Source organism: Malaclemys terrapin, chromosome 14 (genome assembly GCF_027887155.1).
Source record: "Malaclemys terrapin pileata isolate rMalTer1 chromosome 14, rMalTer1.hap1, whole genome shotgun sequence".
Classification (NCBI taxonomy): Eukaryota; Metazoa; Chordata; order Testudines; family Emydidae; genus Malaclemys; species Malaclemys terrapin.
The window spans coordinates 3,962,111-3,973,825 of NC_071518.1; positions in this window are offsets into that span (position 1 = coordinate 3,962,111).

Sequence of the window (11,715 nt, forward strand, 5' to 3'; positions counted from 1 at the left end):
TAGCCAGGCTGAGCGCAGACACCTGCCCAGCGGAGCCACGGCCAATTTCGCTCCTTTTGGTTTAGTTAAACCGGCTCCTAATTAACACAGGCCAACGCTCAGCTAGCACCCTTCACCCGTATCAGAGCGTCCACTGAGCCCTTTGCGCCGGTCAGACCCACCTGGGAATGGGGGGCGTGCAAGGAGCCTGCCCTGGCTGGGGGCCCCACAAATGCCCTAGGTGCTGGGCTCAGTCACAGCACGTCCCTGCAGGGCCTCAGTTTCCCAGACGCTCACGCTCGCCGGGTTACAGCCACCTGCCCACGCTGGACGAGGCCCGGTTCCATAGTGGTGTGTGAACGGCAGGGCCTTCGGCTCCCCGCATCCTCTACAGCTCCAGCTCCCTGGGGTTACAAACCAGGGCCCGCAGAGCGTCCCACACAGCTCTGCCCCAGAGACAGGGCAACATGGACAGCTCCCCCCTCCCTTCAAACCCTGCCACCTTCTCTGAGCCCACCTCAGGCAGGCCCCCGGCTCCTGCCCTGTCCCTGTCCTCCTGGGCCCTGCCCCGATGCACCAGGGTGCCAGGGAACCCAGGGAGGTGTGCAGGGAGCCTGGGCTGGCAGGCCTTCTCCGCTGGCCTCTCCCCCTGGCTCCGGCTCTGGCAGGCGAAGGATGGCTCCGAACAGCTGCCACCAGTGACTCAAAGAGCCGCTTGCCAGCCAGAGGGAGAGGGGGTGAGTTTGGGCGCACGGGGGGGGGGGCAGAGCTGAGGGCAGGGACAGGTGGCAGAACTGTGTGGGCACGACAAAGCTGGAATCAGGAGCTGTCTTTGTTTATTTCCTGCCGTCCCCTGTGGATCCTCTCATCCCTCCACTCAGGGCCTCCGTCCTTCCAGCCAGGGGGAGTTTGAGGCTGGCCCCTCTGGAGGGTAGCGCTGCTGCTATGTGCCTGGCCACAGGGGGTGCTCCCTCCCTTGGAATCAGAGCACATTGCCTCCACTACCGAGAGCGAGGGGCCGAGTGCCAGGAGTGAGCCCACTGCCTCCCCTCCACGCCCATCCCTGGCCAGTTAGGGGAGCAGGGCAGGGCTGGAGTCCTCCCCTGGAAGGCTGCTCTGGTGCCGGACCTGGCCGTTAGCAGCAGGGGCTTCCTGTGGAGTTCCCCACCCCCATGGGTGGCTTTGCACAGCTGGCTGGCCTGTTTCTGGACCGGGCCATGGCATGGGCAGGAGCCAACGGTTTGATGAGGGGTATGGCTGGCTGCCTGCCTCCCTATCCCCTGCTGTCCCATGATCCAGAGCCCACCACTACCATTGCCACCTCCCTTGGGCTCACAGCAGCAGAGCTGGCTCACGACTAAATGGTGCCCCAGGTGTGGAGCATCTTCGGCTCCCCCCCTCCATTTGTTAAACTTTTTAAAACCTTATTTTTTATTTCATTTGTAGCCCATTTCATGACTTTGATGCACCATTTGCATGCATGATTTACCCCTGTCATATAAGATGATAAATTTGCACGCTGGGCTTTGCACGCTAGGATCTGCATTTATTCACACCACATGTAAGCAAAGAAAAAAATCGTTTCCTCTAAGCTTATAGAAACTTTTTCATTTTCAGAATAACTGAAATGTACAGCAGAACCTCCCAGTTATGAACTGACCAGTCAACCCCTGCCTTGTTTGGAACCGGAAGTATGCAATCAGGCAGAGACCAAAAAAAAGGAAATACAGTACAGGGCTGTGCTAAATGTAAAAAAACAGGGAAAGCGGCATTTTGATTCTGCACAGTAAAGTTTCAAAGCTGTGTTAAGTCAATGTTCAGTTGTAAAGAACCAGAAAGTTTTGTTCAGAGTTACAAACAACCCCCATTCCCGAGGGGTTCGCAGCTCTGAGGTTCTGCTGTCCGAACATCAAGACATTGACCTGTGCACCAACGCTGGGTGGCCCAGTAGTAACTAGGGTTACGGTAGGTGACAGCTTTACCATGTTACTTCTTTTGAACGAAAGGACTAGAGTTAACAGGATTTCTTCGCTCTTGCTGCGTAGATAGGGGTTCAATCGATATCTCTGGTGTCTCATTAAATATGTCCTTCATTAGTCTCTACTTACACTCATCAAGTCTTAAAACACACGTACATTTTCACAATTACTCACTAAAACAGGGTTCACAATATCGCAGCTGGGATCTCGCGTCACTTCAGTTCGTTCTTATATCTCACTGCCTGACGGGTGCCGCCCTGCTCCTTATATACCCGCGAGGGCCTGGCTGACCACGTTTCAATGGTTTGCATGCAGAGGGGGTGGGACTCAGTTTCCCTGTGTGTTACTGGTTTAACGAGGTGGTGGGAGAGGGAGTTTGTTGTTAGAGAAGGCCAGCGGTGGCACTTGGGACCCTGGAGAACGGTCTGGAGAATGGATACCCCAGCGACTGGTGACCGGGAGGCCCTGCTTGGAGTCACAGCCGGTTCTGGACAGCGGGGAACAAAGGAGGGATGAGAGGAGAGGCTGAGAGGAGAGGAGGCCCAGGGAACCTGTTTACCTGGGACAGAAGACAAAGGACAGAGGTGGGGCTTGGGGGATGGTGATATCAGAAGCCCAGTGGGAAGGAGGGGGGCTCTGGACTGGGGAGAGGGAGCAGCCAGAGCCCACCTGGAGGCTTGTGAGACCTAGATGTGCTGTGCTGAGCGAGACCAGGCCTGAGGCCCAGAGAGTTTCCTGTGCTGGGTTCAGACGTTCAATAAACCCTCCTGTTTTACGCTGGCTGAGAGTCGCTCCGGTCCAGAGCTCAGGGTTGCATTATTCCCTCCGGCAGTGGAGGCCCCGGGGTGTGTGAGTCCAGAGCGAGGGGATGCCGAGGGGGCCCACGGCGAGAGACAGGGGTGCTGAAGGGCAGAGAGGTGCGGTTCCAGGAGGCGGAGGGGCTTACAGCTTAACCCCTGAGAGAGAGTGGCCCCCTGTCGCACTGAAGGGGGTTCCCCCAGGGCCCGTACGGAGCCGAGAGAGGGCACGAGTGCTGTGGGTCCGTGACCGAGGGTCAAGGAAAATGTCGTTCTCAGAAAGTCTGGAAGGTTCGACGAGGTTCTTCCAAGTCCAGACCATGCTGGGAGGTGAGTGACAAATGAACCCAGCTACCCGCAGCATGTTCTAGTTTCCCTTTTGTCGCTAACAACAAAACCAGCCCCCCGAGCCCGGCACCCCCCGAGCCCGGCACCCCCCGAGCCCGGCACCCCCCGAGCCCACACCCCAGGCAGCCGCCTGCCCCTAACTCCGGCCCCAGGCTCAGGGCCGCAGGGAGCAGCAGGGACCGGTCACCGGCAGGACCTCGCATGGAAATGGGCTGGGAGCGAGCAGCACTGCCCCCTACTGGCAGGAACAGGCCAGGCTCCGCCACCAGGCAGGAATGTGGCAGCTGCTGCAGGGCTGCGCGCCGTGACCCCGCTCTCTGTGCGAGGTATGTGGGAGGAATCTCGCACCGAGCTAGCCAAGCAGCACACGCGGCAGCCAGCTACCCCCCAGCCAGCTCCACTCCGGGAACAGCGGGCAGCAGCAGGCCTGCAGAGCCAAGTCACCTGCTCCAGCAGCTCCTGCCCCTAGCCCTGCCGGGGGGAGAATCGCTGCTGGCAGTACAGAGCCTATGACACAGAGCTGACCCTCCGCCCCCGTGAGTAGCCCTATGAGCACCACACACCACACCCACACCAGCCAGCGCCTGTAGCTCTCCTGGGGCACAGTCGCTACATTAACGCCTCACACGTCCGCGCTGAGCATGGCTGGGCTGCGGCTCCCCTGCGGGGCGCAGGAACGGCTGGTGGCCCCGAGCCGGGCACGAGGGAGAATGGCATGGAGGGAAGCGCTGAGTTCTGGGGCCTGCTGCTGCAGTGCTGAGAGCTGGTACACCCACGGCTGCACATGCACAAAGCTGCCATTGCACACTGGGTACACTCACCCTCACCCGCCATTGCACGCTCACCCTCACCTGCCATTGCATGCTGGGCACACTCATTCCCATCCGCCATTGCACGCTGACCCTCACCTGCCATTGCACGCTGGGCACACTCACCCTCACCTACCATTGCACGCTCACCCTTGCCCGCCATTGCACACTGGGCACACTCACCCTCACCTATCATTGTACGCTCACCCTTGCCCGCCATTGCACACTGGGCACACTCACCCTCACCTGCCATTGCACACTGGGCACACTCATCCCCACCTGCCATTGCACGCTCACCCTCACCTGCCATTGCACGCTGGGCACACACACCCTCACCCGCCATTGCACGCTCACCCTCACCTGCCATTGCATGCTGGGCACACTCATCCCCATCCGCCATTGCACGCTGGGCACGCTCACTCTCACCCGCCATTGCATGCTGGGCACACTAATTCCCATCCACCATTGCACGCTGACCCTCACCTGCCATTGTACGCTGGGCACACTCACCCTCACCCGCCATTGCACGCTCACCCTCACCTGCCATTGCATGCTGGGCACACTCATTCCCATCCGCCATTGCACGCTGACCCTCACCTGCCATTGCACACTGGGCATGCTCACCCCCATCCGCCATTGCACACTGGGCACACTCACCCTCACCTGTCATTGCATGCTGGGCACACTCATTCCCATCCGCCATTGCACGCTGACCCTCACCTGCCATTGCATGCTGGGCACACTCATTCCCATCCGTCATTGCACGCTGACCCTCACCTGCCATTGCACGCTGGGCACACTCACCCTCACCTACCATTGCACGCTGGGCATGCTCACCCTCACTCGCCATTGCACGCTCACCCTCACCCACAATTGCACACTGGGCACACTCACCCCCATCCGCCATTGCACACTGGGCACACTCACCCTCACCTGTCATTGCACGCTCACCCTCACCCACAATTGCACACTGGGCACATTCACCCTCACCTGCCATTGCACACTGGGCACACTCATCCCCATCCACCATTGCATGCTGGGCACGCTCACCCTCACTCGCCATTGCACACTGGGCACACTCACCCTCACCCACCATTGCACGTTGGGCACGCTCACCCTCACCCGCCATTGCACGCTGGGTACGCTCACCCCACCCATCATTGCATGCTGGGGACGCTCACCCCACCCACCATTGCACACTAAGCATGCTCATTCCCACCCCCACCTGCCATTGCACACTGGGCATGCTCACTCACTCCCCCCCCGCACACTGGGTTTTGCTCATACCCACACACGCTCCCTACAGCTCATGAGCTGGAACTGAAGGAGCCTGAGAGCTCCCGCTTGCCTGGCCAGTTCCCTCCCCCCCACCCAGCACGTCCCCGGGGCAGTGCCCCTCCCTCTCGCCGTCCCCCGGGGCAGTGCCCCTTGTGTGCTGAACACAGACAGCAGAAGCCCCATTCTCAGCCAGCTGGCCAAGCAGAGGGGATTCCTCCATGCATCGCCCTGAGCCCCAGGCCCTGTCAGCACAGGCTGCCCCAGGTCCTACCCCTCCGGGCAGGGCCACCCTTCCCTGGGCCGCTCGGTGGCAGTGCCCTCCCTGTGCCTGCTCTCCAGAATGCCGAGTCGCTGCACAGGTGCCGGGACCATCTGTCCTCTCGCAGGGCGCTGGAACGCGTCCAAGGCAGGCGCGGTGGCACCAGCAGCACGCCGAGCCAGCCTAGGCAGACGCTCCACTGCACAGGGCTGCTGGGGAGGGGGACGCTATTGCTCCAGCCCGGGTCCCCTCCACACCGAGGGGTTTAATTGCCCCATCCCTGCAGGAGGATGGACCAGTCCATCCCCCAGCTCCCGCTGCCATTTACATCTTGCATTTGCGGCTGAGACCGGGCACCAACAGCTTTCTCCTCTCAGCCCCCTGGCAGCCCTGGGGTGCAGCTGAGCAGTGAGCACCCGCGGGGCATGCTGCCCTCTTGCAGCTGCAGCCTGGCACGTCTCACTGTAGTGCGAATGGCTCAGACAGTAACACCCACGGAGAAATCCTGGCTGCTCTTGGCAAGGGGCTCCAATGCCCCTCTCTGCCAGGGCTGTACCCACCTGTTGTGTAAGGGAAGCAGGGGCTTCCCAACCCAGGAGCAACCCAATCGGGGGAGGGGGGGGCGCTAAGGGAACCCACCGGGATCATAATGGGGGTGTCTAATTGCAGCCCTTCCCCTGGCCAGCGGGGAAGTGGAGCTCAGAGCAGCTGACCCTAGGCCCAGGGCCTGACGTGGCCAGCAGGGGGTGCTCATTTGTCCCCACACGCGGTAGAAGCGGGAGGCGTTTTGCTAATTGTCTGGCAGCGGAGGCAGGCGAGCCCAGGGGCTGTGAGAGACGCTCAGGGTCCACTGCAAAGCGCTCACGGGGCAGAAACCCAGCATCCTCCCCCCCCCCTCAGGGCCTGCCTGGGGGAGCAATGGTGGCTGTACGGGCCAAGACCCCCCAGCCTGTTCTGTCCATGGGGATGACATGAGACCGGCCTGTACCTGAACTGCAGTAGCCGTGTCTGCTCTCAGGTGCAGACCAGAGCATGGGGCGCTGGGTGTGAGCATTGCATGATGGGGCCCCATGGCTCCAGCCAGTGGCAGGGCATCCCCCAGGCCTGGGCAGCACCATGGGGCACCTTTCACTGCCTGAGGAACAGCAGCAGGGGCGCTTTCCCCTCCGGAGCTGCAGGGGCAGTTCACGGCCCAGAGCTATTGTTTCAGGCTTTCTGCAGACTCAGGCAGACGTCTCTGCATCTGTCACTCAAGTTTTCAAGCTTTCCTTTGTAGCCGTCAGGAACAGAAACGCACAAAACGAGAGCTCCTGTTCTGTAATCGCACGACTCCCGGAGCTGGGCCCCTCGCCATGGGCCTAGGCCTGCATCCAGCCCTGGATCTCTAGCCAGCGCCTGGGCTCTCAATGCCGCTCCGGCATCGGCCTTACGTTCCCTTTTACTAGTTCAGAGCAGGAGCTAGAGCCAGAGCCGGCTCACAGCCGAGTGAGTCAGAACCAGACCTGGGACCGAGCAGCCTCCCTTCTGGAGCCGGGATCACAACCTGGACCAGGCTGCAGCTGCCCCACCAGTGCTGAACCAACAGCCCTTGTGAAGAGCATCCCGGCCATCCCTGTTCTCCCCTCTACTCTGCCCTCAGCCCTTCGAAACGCAGCCCCTGGCGTCAGGGGGCCCTGAGCCAAGTCGTGGGACGGGTGCCAGGCCATTGCCAGCGCTGGCCTCCCAGCCCCATGCTGCCCTGCGTCTGCATCTCACCGCTCACCCATGCCAGCCTCATGCCCAGAGAGCCAGCTTCTTCCCCAGCATCCATCAGGCTAATGAGCAGCTAATTACGGAGGAGGGCTAATGAACAGCTCAGACAAAGAGCCGAGGGAAGGACGGGCAGGGCAGCCCCAAGGACTCTGACACTCGGCAGAGCCCCCGTGCGCTGGAGGTTGTGAGCTACACAGGCCAGGCTCTGAATGCAGGAGAACCTGGCACTGGGTCCGGCCTTCCCTGGACCCGGGCATGGCGGGGGTGGATTTTCCTCAAGCCCCACAGAAAGGCTGGAGTGATCCAGTGAGGAAACTGCTGCAGGCCCCACTGCATTGTGGGATGCAGCGTGTAGCCGGGGGCTGTATGGCTGATGGCCCCCTGCCCCCGCTGGGGATGGCACCAGAGCTCAGCCAGGCAAAGCATTTAGCGTAGCCAGTTCCTGCAGAACCCCAGAAACCGCAGCGGGGTGTAGACAGGAGCCCGAGGGGCTGCACTGATCCGGCTCTGGCCTGGCCCGAGGCGTTCTCAGGCCTTGCGAGGGACAGAGGTGCCAACTGCTTACTGCAATGCCCCAGCCCAGCCTGGACCCGAGCGACCCAGCCCAACGAGCCTCGTGCTTCCAGACAAGCTGCCCCATTACCGCGGGCCGAACTGGCCCCTTTCCCCATTGGACTGAGAGGTGTGAATCTCCTGGAGTAAGAACGCTCCTGGCGCTGCCCTCCCTGCCCTGTGCCCACACAGCACTGCCAACTCCGCAGCCCAGGGCCCACCCAACAGCTCTTCTGAGGCCTTCAACTGTGCTCCCCTCCCCGGGGGGGTGGGTGGGGGCACACCTCAGACCCTCGGACCCGGAGTTCCCAGCAGTGGCTGATCTCAGCAGAGCCCTTGGCCAACAGCTTGTGTCTTTCCCTCGGATCCCCACCCAGCAGCAGAGCCAGGAGGGGAAGAGCAGCAGGGAGGCTGGAGTCGGGGGCCGAGCGCAATGTGAACAGGGAAGCCAAAGCCGCCCTGTGTCACGCTGGTGGCACCAGAGCCCCGAGCAGCGAGTGGCTTTCAGTGCCAGGGCGCCCAGACCCCCCCTCGCGCTGCTGGGTGAGGGAATCCTGCTGACTTGAACCTTCCCGCTCCCAGGAGCCACTGGGGCTGCAGAGACGCTGAGCTGGCTGCAGGGCCGCTCTCCCCAGGCCTGCCCGGGCTCCGAGCACCGGCTCGGGCGAGGGCTGTTGGTGCCCAGAGTCCTGTTGCTCTGGCTGTGTCAGAAGCTACTAAAGTTCAATATTTTTAAATCAGCAGATCCAGATAACTTGCACCCCAGAGTTGTAAAAGAGCTGGCCGAGGAGCTCGCTTTTCAGGAAGTCTTGCAGCCCTGGGAAGTTCCAGAAGATGGGAAGAAAGCTAACGTTGGGCCAATTTTTAAAAGGGTAAACAGGATGACCTAGGTAATTATAGGCCTGTCAGCCCAACATCGATCCTGGGCACGATATTGGAGTGGCTGATACGGGACTCAATTAATAAAGAATTAAAGGAGGATAATATAATTAATGCCACTCAACAACAGTTTATGGAAAATAGATTCCTCTCAAACGCGCTCAGGTGTTTTTGATGGGATTACAAGTTTGGTTGAGAAAGGTAATAGTGTTGACTTAATATATGTTGTCCTGGTACCGCACGACATTTTGATTTAAAAAAATCTAAAACGCTATAAAATGAACCTGGCACATATTAAATGGATTAAAAACTGGCCCCCCCGAGAGTCTCAAACTGTAATTGTAAATGGGGACTCGTCCCTGAGCAGGGGCGTTTCCAGCGCGATCCTGAAGGGATCCGTTCTTGGCCCTATAACATTTCACATTTTTATCCGTGATCTGGAAGAAAACATAAAATCATCCCTGCTAAAGTCTGCAGGTGACAGAAACATGGGAGGAGTGGTAAATAGTGTCGCGGACAGGTCACTGACTCAGAGCCGTCTGGATCGCTTGGTAAACTGGACGCAAGCAGGGCCGGCTCCAGGCACCAGCGGAGGAAGCACGTGCCTGGGGCGGCACACGCTAAGGGGCGGCATAGTCCAGTAGAGCCGGCCCTGGGTGCAAGCAAACACTATGCGGCTAAAGGTAAATGTACAAAGACAGTGCGACGCTTTGGCCAAAAGAACTATTGCAATCTTGGGATGCATAACAGGCGAATCTGGAGGAGGAGAGGAGAGGAGAGGTGAGGTGAGGTGACCTATTCGGCACTGGTGTGGCTGCTGCTGGAATCCTGTGTCCAGTTCTGGTGCCCACAATTCAAGAAGGACGTTGATAAATTGGAGAGTGGTCGGAGAAGACCCAGGAGGATGAGGAAAGGATCAGAAAACCTGCCTTGGAGAGATGGGCTCAAAGAGCCCAATCTATTTAGCTTAACAAAGGGAAGGTTGAAAGGGTGACTGACCACAGTCTATTGGTATCTACACGGGGAACAAACATTGAATAATGGGCTCTTCCATCTAGCAGAGGAAGGTCTAACATGAGCCAACCATTGGAAGCTGAAGCTAGAGAAATTCAGATTAGAAATAAGGCATCTTGTTTAACTAGGAGAGTAATTAAGCACTGGAACGGTTTCCCAAGAGTCCCTGGCAACGTTTAAATCAAGAGTGGATTTTTTCTAAGAGTTCTGCTCTGGGGATTATTTGGGGGCAGGTCTCTGGCCTGTCTGTCCCGCAGCTCAGACTGGATGATTCACAGATTATGCTCACACCAATGGTCCTTAGTCAGCGCTCGGGAGCCAGGCTCCAGGAGCTGAAGCAGCTGCCAAGTGTGGCCAAGCAGTGCCGGCCAGGTCATACAGGGCTGGTCATACCAGGGCCGGACGGCTGTGAGGGGTGACACCTGCAGGAGCCCCACCCCCTTCCATGGACCTGCCCCTGCTCCGCCTTTTCCCCCCAGGTCCCTGCCCGTTGGCCAGGCCAGAAGCTGGAGCCAGGCCGGGGTAAGAGCCGCCCAGGGAGCCCCAGACCCTCCACCTGCCCTGGGCGGGTGGCTGAGGGGCCCAAGAGCAGCCCCCGGCCCATGTCCCCACCCCCTGGGGTGCACCACCCAGGGCAGGTGGAGGGTCCAGGGCTCCCCACAGCAGCCTGGGCAGCTCTTACCACAGCCTGGATCCGGCCTGGCCGGGGTGGGGCCTTGGGGAGGAGCAGGGCCTGGGCCTCGTGGTGAGGGGGGGCTAAGGCCCACCTCAGGCTCCCCCCAAGGGGAAGAGGCTGGTGTCACCCCTGCACCTCAGGCAGGCATGGAGCGGCGCCCAGGGAATCTGGGAGAAATGCTGCCCCAGAGTCATTCAGCCTGAGATCGGGACTGTCCCGCCCAGTTCGGGAAGGGTGGGCACCCTAAGCATGCAGCACCCGGGATGCTATTTTCAGACCAAGCCCAGCTCCAGCTCCACTGTGTAAAAACAGGAGCCACCCCAGTGGGGATTAGAGGTGCCTCTGGTCTGATGCCCATGAGACCGAGATCTGGGTCCAGCCCCTCGGGTGCTTGGCACTCCCCAAAGCAACACCGACACCCTTGGTGCCTGTCCCCCAGGCGCACAGCCCTGGCTGCTCGCACACCAGCAGCACCGGCAGACAGCACCAGGCATGTGCAAGGGGGTGGAGAGAATCTGGCCCCACTGCAGCTGCTCTGCCTGTTCCCTGCCCAGCCACGAATCCTGTCCCCAACCCCCAAATCATCCTCTCCCCCCCCGCCTGCACATAGCCCCCCACCTTCCCTCTGCTCCTCCTAGAGTTCCTCACTGCTCCCCAGGCATGGGGGTGCAGCGGGGTCCCCTCTCCCCTTTCCAGGCTGGGGACAGCAGCTCCATGGGTTCTCTATCCCCCTCTGTCCCTGCCCAGGTGGGTGCTGGGCGGGGGTAAAGGGGGGGGACAGAAGTACAGTCCTGTCCCCAGTGCTCACAAGAGGGGAGGGGGCCAAGGCCACCCAGACCTGCTCCCTCCTCCCCAGTGAGAACAGATTCAGGTGGTATGGGGAATGGGCACTCTTCCTACAGCAGCTCTGATTGGCTGCCCACTCCACTTGGTTGCCTCCGGGTGCAGAATAGCCAATCAGAGAGCTCCATTTCCCTAGGCGTCGAGCTTCTCCCACCTAGCCCGTCAGGATCCAGCGCAGCGGCTGGTGAAGTCGCTGGAGAGCTGGCGACGCTGCACACAGGGAATGCAGACACCTCTGGGGTGGAGCCCACCAGCCTCAGGAGTGCTTGGCGCTGCCGAAGGGGGGGGGGTGCAGAGGTGGCCCGGCCATGCACCCACTGCAGGGAAGGGTGGTGACACAGAACCCACTCTGCCAGCAGGGGGTCCCCCTACGCAGGGGAGGTCCCCAGGAGCCAGGTAAGCTGGCTTCAGAGCAGCCGTGCACCAGCATGCAAGAGGCGGCCCCCTCAAATACTGCCCCCTCCTCATGCCACGGCCACCACAAAGTGGCCAGGACCTCACCTGTGCAGGCAACTGCCTGCCCCTTGAGCTATCGTGGGGCATGACCCTG